Source organism: Oryctolagus cuniculus, chromosome 4, assembly GCF_964237555.1.
Source record: "Oryctolagus cuniculus chromosome 4, mOryCun1.1, whole genome shotgun sequence".
Lineage (NCBI taxonomy): Eukaryota > Metazoa > Chordata > Mammalia > Lagomorpha > Leporidae > Oryctolagus > Oryctolagus cuniculus.
This window is the reverse complement of record NC_091435.1, coordinates 2903266-2912119: the sequence shown is the minus strand read 5'-3', so window position 1 is coordinate 2912119 and position 8854 is coordinate 2903266.

The window sequence follows — 8854 nt, the reverse complement described above, 5'->3', positions numbered from 1 at the left end:
GTGGGGCACCGCGCCCACCGTGGGTGCAGAGCCGGCAGCTTAATTCCCCAGAGCTGACCTTCGACTTGAACCCAGGGCGGCCAGCGTGGGGCCTGTGGGGGCGACCGCGGTACCTTCACCTCCCCACCCCTCCACAACAAACCTCACACGTGCACGCGGGGGCTCTGCTGTGCCTGCCCCCAGGGTCAGACATCTGCCGGGTCGGTCGGCACAACAGACCCAGCGGCCGAGAAAAATGCCACAAGGACTGGGAGGCTGGGAAAACGAGCCCCCTTGTCTGAACTCAGCCTCCTCCGGGTGTCTCAAGCGGGGCTGGGGCAGAGCCCAGCAGCGAGTGGGCAGGAGGCGCACGCTCTGCACCCAGCCCGGGGACCCCACCCAGGCTGTGGGAGCCCTGACGAACGCAAAGTGGATAAATGAGTAAGCAGGTGAATGAATTAAAAATAAAATAAACAAAATGCAGCTTCATTAGCCGCCTGCGCAGGCACTGGGTTCGCAGCCAGCGCGGTTCCCAGCATTGCGGGAAGACCGACGACTGGGAAGCTGCGGAGGGCAGGGGAACGCGGTGCCTGGAGCGGCTCCCAGCACACTAGTCATCTCTGGTAAAATTTCACCACAGCCCCGGGAAGAGGGCACATTAATCCTCCGTGGTAGCCGCTGCCCTGCTGCAGGAGGGCTCCTGCTTTGTGGGGGACAGGAGCCCCAGGGGAGCAGGTGCAGGAGGCGTCGGGGTCAGAGCGGGGAGCGGGGAGGACAAGGAGGACCTGTGAACGTGACCGCCAGGAGGCAGCGAGCCCATGGGGGAAGCCCGGCCTCCCTGGGGGGTGAGGATGGGTCCCCAGCCCAGGGGGAGCCGCGGAGTCTGAGACCTCTGCCAGCAGCGCGTGTCTGTCCACGAGGGGTGGGGCGCTCTGCTGACCTCAGCCAGGTCACACCTGCCCTGGTTCTCGCCTGCTGCACCCCAGGACACAGGAGGCTCCTCCCGCCCTTGCCATCACCCCTGACAAGCTGGCTTCTCAGGGAGACAAAGCCGCCAAGTCCCCCGGGGCACTGGCTGCAGGCTGCTGGCCATCACCTCCTCCAGCGGGGCCTCCTGAGGTTCTACACCCCTCAGTGCTGATGGATGACCCAGGAACCCACCAGTCCCATCCCACAGCACCTCCCCACCGCAGACCCCCCTACCCCAACTCTGAAATCTGGGAAGCCCAGCTCAAGCCAACAAGCTCAGGAAAGTGGCCCTGGTCAGCTTTGCAAGCCCAGGCTCCAACCTGAGCCCGAGCTGCCCGGTGCCAGGTGCACCTGGACAGACAGGTGTCCAGACAGGAAGAGGTGTCCCGGAGCCGTTTGCTTCACCGCGAGAGCCGTCACAGCACGGGTGTCCAGGACACGCGTGACAGTCTAAGAGACGGTGATGGCATAGCTCGGGTTAGAACCAAGAAAACGGCCATTTTTAAAATTAAACCCTTTACTTTGAAATACTTGGGGTAAGAGAGAACACAGGGAGATCCCCGGGGCCCCCACGGTGACACCTGGCACCAGTGAGCCAGCGTCACAGCCACGCTGACACCGACAGACAGGACCCAGCATATTCCAGCCCCCGATGCCTCGGGCTGCCCTGCTAGTGCTTCTTACTTTCATTTGAGAGCCAGAGAAACCAACCACACGGACCATCCGCGGTCACACTGCCTCCCTGCTGCCCAGCCCCCCGCCCCCGCTCAGGGGCCACGCCCCGTCTCGGTGGCCACGGCCAGCTTTCTCCACTGTCGGTGCTGGGTGCTTGGCGAGGGGTCACTTCCCCTGCGCTGAGCTGAGCTCCCGGTGACGCCGCCCGGCGGTGGCTCTGGGCTTCCGGTCTTCCTTTCATGGTCGCTCATGGCTGGGAAGGCTCCGTGCGAGCTTGCTCTGTGCTGTGGGTCAGAACCAGCGCTGCCACCATCATCTTCTCGTTGCTCAAAATGTTCCGGCTTTGCCCCACTCCGGGAGCTCCTCCAGGTTGGCCCCTGAGTTCTTCCCGCCAGTCGCCAGCTCATCCCCACTTCCTGCCACCGCAAGGCGTCCCAGGCTCCCTGCCCCCGGCCTAGGCTGGCCCTGCTGTCCGAGGAGCCCTGTTCCCACTTGGAGCACGGTGCTTAGGGAACGCGATCCGGCGGCAGCCAGCTCGCTGTACCTGGGCAGCCGCCGCTAAGCCTGCAGGTGGCCCAAGCTCACGCACCTCGGTGTCTACTTCTGCTTCTACCTGCACGCAGCCCAGGGCCCCCCGGATCCCGACCCAGCACCCCGGGGCTCCCTTCGGCTTCCCTCTCCAGTGTCCACTGTGTGCTCCTTCCTAGCGGCCACAGCCTGGATGCTTCTTCCTTCCCCACCCCCGGGGCGGACGAGGGCTCCTCCTACCTGTCCCCAAGTCACACCGCTCAGTTTGGGGGCGGGGGCATCTGTGAAACATCGCTGGTTCTAACGGGAAGTTTTGGTTTCGTCCGCCCCTCTCCCCACCCCAGCTCACAGGAAGGGAACCGGGCACAGACCCCTTCCCCACTGCTCACAGGCCCCCCTTCCTCCGCCACAGTGCCCTGCGCTCCACTGCCTGACACACCTCCACCCACCTGTTCCCTCAGCTCACCTGTTCCCTCCATCCACCTGTTCCCTCCGCTCACCTGTTCCCTCCACACACCTGTTCCCTCCGCTCACCTGTTCCCTCCACACACCTGTTCCCTCAGATCACCTGTTCCCTCCACACACCTGTTCCCTCTACACACCTGTTCCCTCCACACACCTGTTCCCTCCACACACCTGTTCCCTCCGCACACCTGTTCCCTCCACACACCTGTTCCCTCCACACACCTGTTCCCTCCGCACACCTGTTCCCTCCGCATACCTGTTCCCTCTGCACTACCTGTTCCCTCCACAGACCTGTTCCCTCCGCACACCTGTTTCCTCTGTACACCTGTTCCCTCCACACACCTGTTCCCTCCACACACCTGTTCCCTCCGCACACCTTTTCCCTCCACACACCTGTTCCCTCCACCCACCTGTTCCCTCAGCTCACCTGTTCCCTCCACACACCTGTTCCCTCCACACACCTGTTCCCTCCGCACATCTGTTCCCTCCACACACCTGTTCCCTCGGCTCACCTGTTCCCTCCGCACACCTGTTCCCTCCGCACACCTGTTCCCTCCGCACACCTGTTCCCTCCACACACCTGTTCCCTCCGCACACCTGTTCCCTCCGCATACCTGTTCCCTCTGCACTACCTGTTCCCTCCACACACCTGTTCCCTCCGCACACCTGTTCCCTCCACACACCTGTTCCCTCCGCACACCTGTTCCCTCGGCTCACCTGTTCCCTCCGCACACCTGTTCCCTCCACACACCTGTTCCCTCAGCTCACCTGCTCCCTCCACTCACCTGTTCGGTCTCTGCAGTGACAATCTGCAATAAATGACCCCATGGTCCCCTGATGCTGGCGCATGCTCAGGGTGGGCTCCCAACAGGAGGGTGGCCCTGTGAGCCGCTGCCTGGTCCCCCAGGAGAGCAGTGACCATCCGCCCCAGGTGACGCTTCCAGCCAGCTGCTAAGTGAGACCTGGCCTTGGTCCCTGCCTCACGTCACGGGGCGCAGGCCCAGGCGGCCCCGTCTGCCACACGGGGACTGACACGTTTTCTCCCAGTGCTGCTATGACTTCGTGTCTGATTCATCGCACTAATTGCTGAGCCAGCCCCCCCAACCAGCCCTGACGCACGGGCTCGCTGGACCCACACCACCGCCCACCCTCGGCCCCACATCCTGACCAACAGGGCTGCCCCGGGCTCCCCTCTCTCCTCCACGGGCACAGCTCTCCCACCCCAGCTCTCCTCTCCTCACAGGAAAGGGACCGAGGGAGGGGCCCCGCCAATGTCAACCCCTCGGGAAACCTGTTGGCCACAAGAGAAGCTCTGGAGGGAAGAACAACTCCCAGACCTGGCCCAGGCATCCCCCCAGCCTCCAGCGCAGGGGGCGGTCCCCTGAGGACACAGGGCGGAGACTAAACCATCCGCAGAGAGGTCTGATGAGTCCCCAGGTGGCTTCCCTGCCGGCCGGGAAGACTGAGATGCCCCTTAGAGGACAAGGACAGAGCCAGCACCCACCGGGGACTCCCCGGCCGCCCTCACGGCGCATCGCTGAGCAGGAATCGCTCACGGCGGGACGTGCGGAACACAGTCACGTGAGTATGTCCATGCGCACGGGGCTCCTGGCCGCACAAGTGTGACGGTGCTCGGAGAGACACGGACAACGTTCAAAGGGGCCAGCAGCAGTGAGTGGTGGCGAGGAGCACACTGCCCCCGCGTGAAATAGAAACAGCCCAGCTTCCTAAACAGAGTGCCTGGGGAGACCCAGGGAGGCCCAGGACATCTGGGGAGTCCCAGAAGACTCAGGAGACCAGGGAGACCCGGGAGGCCCAGGGAGGCCCAGGGAGACCCGGGAGGCCCAGGGAGACCCAGGGAGACCCAGGGAGGCATATGATGGCCAGGGAGGCCCAGGGAGACCCAGGGAGACCAGAGAGACCCAGGGAGACCAGGGAGACCAGGGAGACCAAGGGAGGCCCAGGGAGGCCCAGGGAGACCAGGGAGGCTCAGGGAGACCAGGGAGACCAGGGAGACTAGGGAGACCCAGGACACTCAGGGACACCCAGGACACCCAGGGAGACCTGGGAGACCCAGGGAGGCCCAGGACACCCAGGGACACCCAGGACACCCAGGACACCCAGGAGACCCAGGGACATCCAGGACACCCAGGAGACCCAGGGAGACCCAGGACACTCAGGGACATCCAGGACACCCAGGAGACCCAGGGAGACCCAGGACACTCAGGGACATCCAGGACACCCAGGAGACCCAGGACACTCAGGGACATCCAGGATACCCAGGGAGACCACTCCTGAGAGGGCAGAAACAGAATCGACACAAGCCGCACAGACACAAGGGAAGCCCCCAGGGGCCAGGGTCTCGGGGTCCCCGGTGTGAGTACAGGCACACATCAGGGACGGATGGGTGAGCTCGCGGCTGTGAACAGCATCACAGAGCGGCCACCACGTGCCCAGACAGGGGAGCCCCCGTGGTGGTCGGGGCGCGTGGCTGTGAGGGGAGCTGCAGGAGGCAGGGGCTGGGGAAGGGGGAGCCATCTGAACAGCTGGAAAGCGTCCAAGTCACATAAAAGCCAAACAGATGCAACCAACCCAAACAGGAGACATGCACCCTGCAGTGTCAGAGGCCAGGGGCAAAGACAGGAAGACAGGAAGCTAAGAAGCAGCCGAGGACACCAGGCAAGCCCGTGCAGAGCCTGGGGGAGAAACGTGACTGGCAGGACGACAGCTACACTGGAGAATCCAGAACAGAGGCCCCGGCGGCCAGGGCGCGGCCACCAGAAACAGGCAGGAACCTGAGGATCCCACAGCAGCCAGCCAGAGCTGGCATGAAGGCAGGCGTGTGGCTGATGCACCGGAGGGGGCTCGGCCAGGGCGCCACACCCAGGGGAAGCCACCCTGGGCCAGAGGGACTATGCCTGGAGGGTGCCCCGGCTCCCTGCAGCCCAATGCCAGGCCCACCAGCCCTCCCTCCTGCGGTGTCTCTCTGGCTCCCCCTAGTGACAGAACTCAGCACTGAGCCAACCTGCAAAGGAGAAGCCCACAGAGCACCCAGGGCCCGGGGTCTGAGTCAGGCCTAAAAGGCACACACACAGGGGACCACAACCCCCACAGAATGGAGTCCCGGCCCAGGCCAGGAGACAAGTCATGCTGTCCATCTGAACACAGCCAATTCCGAAGATGCCACTCCAAGATGATGGGCACTGGGGCCGGCACCGTGGGGCAGCGGGCTACGCAGCATCCCACATGGACACGGGTTCGAGTCTCGCTGCTCCACCACTGATCCAGCTCTCTGCTGTGGCCTGGGAAAGCAGCAGAAGATGGCCCAGACACTTGGTCCGGCACCTGCGTGGGAGACCCGGAAGAAGCTCCTGGCTTCGGTCTGGCCCAGCCCCTGCCGATGTGGCCATTATGGGAGGGAACCAGATCTCTGTTTCCCCCTCTCCCCCTGTAACTCTTTCAAACAAATAAATAAGACGGCCACAGAAGCAGTCCCATGGCGAGAAAACTCACCCTCCCACCAGCAGAGCCGGGCCGGTGGACGCCCACTGCCAGGAGAGAGAGGTGGCTCCGTCACACGAGGACCCACCCAGAACACAGCAGCGACTTGAATGACAAGGCTGAAGCCTTGGGAGACATGGGGGGGGGGCAGCCTGGGGGGGAGGGGAGGGTCGCCGCGGAGCGGGCCAGGGTTGCAGATGGAGACGGCGTCCACGCTCTATGGGGTGGGGGGACTGCGACCCATCTTACACGCCCCAGACGCCACCCCTGACTGTGCGGGCCCCAGCCACCGCCCCCGTGAGTGTCCGGTTCTTCCATTGACTGTGGAGAAGAGCAAGTTTGGGCCTGGGTGCTGGGAGGGCAGCTTCCCCGCCCCCACACCAGCCCCCAACGCAAGGTCGTGCCTGGCCTGGCCCACCAGGAATGCTCCCCGTGTTCCGAGACAGGCTCCAGAACGCTCCAGGACGCTCCGCACCACCCCTCACGGCCCAGACCTGGAAACCCCCCAAAAGCCCGTCAGCCTAAGGGACGCTGTGGCAGCGTCACAGGGTGGCGTGGGAGTGACACAGGGTGGTGTGGCTGTCACACGGTGGCGTGGCAGTCTCACAGCATGGTGTGGCTGTCACATGGTGGCATGGCCATGTCACAGGGTGGCGTGGCAGTGCAGCAATGAGAACAAACCACCCACAGCCACAGGACAGTGTGGACCAGGCTCACAGACAGGCCACAGGCACCAAACAGTTCAGCTGATGTCAGAGCCAACGGCGTTCTGAGGGGAGGGGTGGGGGGCGCAGGGGCTGGGGCCGGGCCTGGGGCTCCGCAGCTGAGGGCAAACACCTCTCAGCGGCATGACACCAGTGTTCGGTGGGTGCAACCCCAGTGTGCGGGTTCCAGGAGAAAAATAACCTGACTCTACTCAATGGAAGTGGCAGAAGTCCAAGGAAAGTCCCAACAGCGAAGGCAGCAGGGGAGACGGAGTGGCCAGACCCCCCCCCCCCCGGGGCGGTCACGGGGACCGGCAGCACGCTCCAGCCGCTGCGGCGGTCGGGGGGGGGGGTGAAGTCGGCGGATGAGCTCGCTCGGTCCCCCTCACTCTGCCTTTCAAATAAAATTAAATAAATCTTTCAAAAAAATTTAAAGATTTACTTGAAAGGTGTCGCTCCCCCTCTTCGTGGAGGAACGACACAGGACCCTGAGCTGTTCTTTCGTCTGCTCGGCCCTCCCCGGGTTTGCTGCTGGTTCTTCCCGGGTTGGCTACTATCCCTTCCACCTCCGTGGAAGGGCAGTTCCCCCTGGCCGCATTCCCCACTTCCGCAGGGGAGCGGCACACCGCCGGCCGGCTCTCTGGGGGCTGCACGGGTTCCCTTAGATGTTCCCCATAGATGTTCCCGGTGCGTGCCGTCTCTCTCCTCCTTTATAGTCCTCTTCCACCAATCCCAACTCGGCCGCCCACACGCCGAGTACGCTGCTCTCCTCCAATCAGGAGCAAGTCCTACAATTTATTAGTTGAACTGGAGGCAGCTGTGCGGAAGCTGTTTACTTCTCTCCCAGCGCCATATTGTGGGAGAGCAGATGCATAGAATAAATCTTAATTCGAGTAACAGTCCAGTCCGGATTGCTCCCCACAGATCCCCCTTTCTTTTTATTTTTGGCGTTGATACGCGCCTGTCTTCGGTGTCCCGCGGCACACACTCTGCTCTACTTGCTAGAGTTGCCACAGGCTCTTACAAGTCCTATCAATCAGGAAAACCGAATCCGGGTCCTCTCTTCGCCATGTTGTGAGGAGGTTTTTAGGCGCTGATGCATGCCTGTGTTCGGTGCCCTGCAGCGCATGCTCTGCTCTGCCCGCAGGGGCTTACAAAACCTATCAGGCAAACCGAATCCAAGCCTTCTCATTGCCTTATTGTGGGGGAGACTTATTAGTGTTGGTTCGTGCCTATCTTCGGTGACCTGCAGCTCATACTCTGGTCGAGCTTTGCTGGCGCTTACCGCCTTAAATCAGGCAGACCGAATCCAAGCCTCCTAATTGTTGCATTGTGGGGAAGCTTTACTGATGTTAATTCGTGCCTGTCTTCGGTGACCTGCGGCTAGCCGCCCAGGTACTCATCGCCTCACTAATCGGGCAGACCGAATCCAAGCCTTCTAATTGGCATGTTGAGGGGAGGCCTTATTTTTCTCTATTTCTCTATCTCCGGGCATTTCTATTTCTCCCATTTTACTTCTGTCTGCCAACATTCCTATTTCTCTTTTACTTCTAAACTTCTGTTTCTCTTATCCCCGCAGCTTTCCGGCACCTCGCCCCGCCGGCGGGTTCCCGGCTCTGCGCCGCTTCAGCCCGCGCGCCTCTCTCATCTGCGCAGCTTCCCGGCTTTGCGCGGCTCGGCTTTGCGCGCTCCGCGGTCTCCACGCTTAACCCTTTCGCGTCTGAACCACGGCCTACGCCAGCGTTCCCTATCTATTCACGCCCCGTGCTCTCTCTGCACGCGGCGGCTTCCGCGAGTAACACAGCGTAGCTTGCGTCTCCGCCACTAGGATTCAATCTAAGTTCCCCGGGCTAGCCTGGCGAATTCAACCCAGCGTACGTCTCCGCCCCACGGTTTGGCTTCCCGTCCTTTGGTCCCCGGGCTAATCAGACGGATCCCAATCTGGCTTACGTCTCAGCTTCTGGTTTCAACTTTTCGCCCCCTATTCCCGGGCTAACTTGAGAATCCCAAAGTGGCTTCCGTTTCCGCCTTGG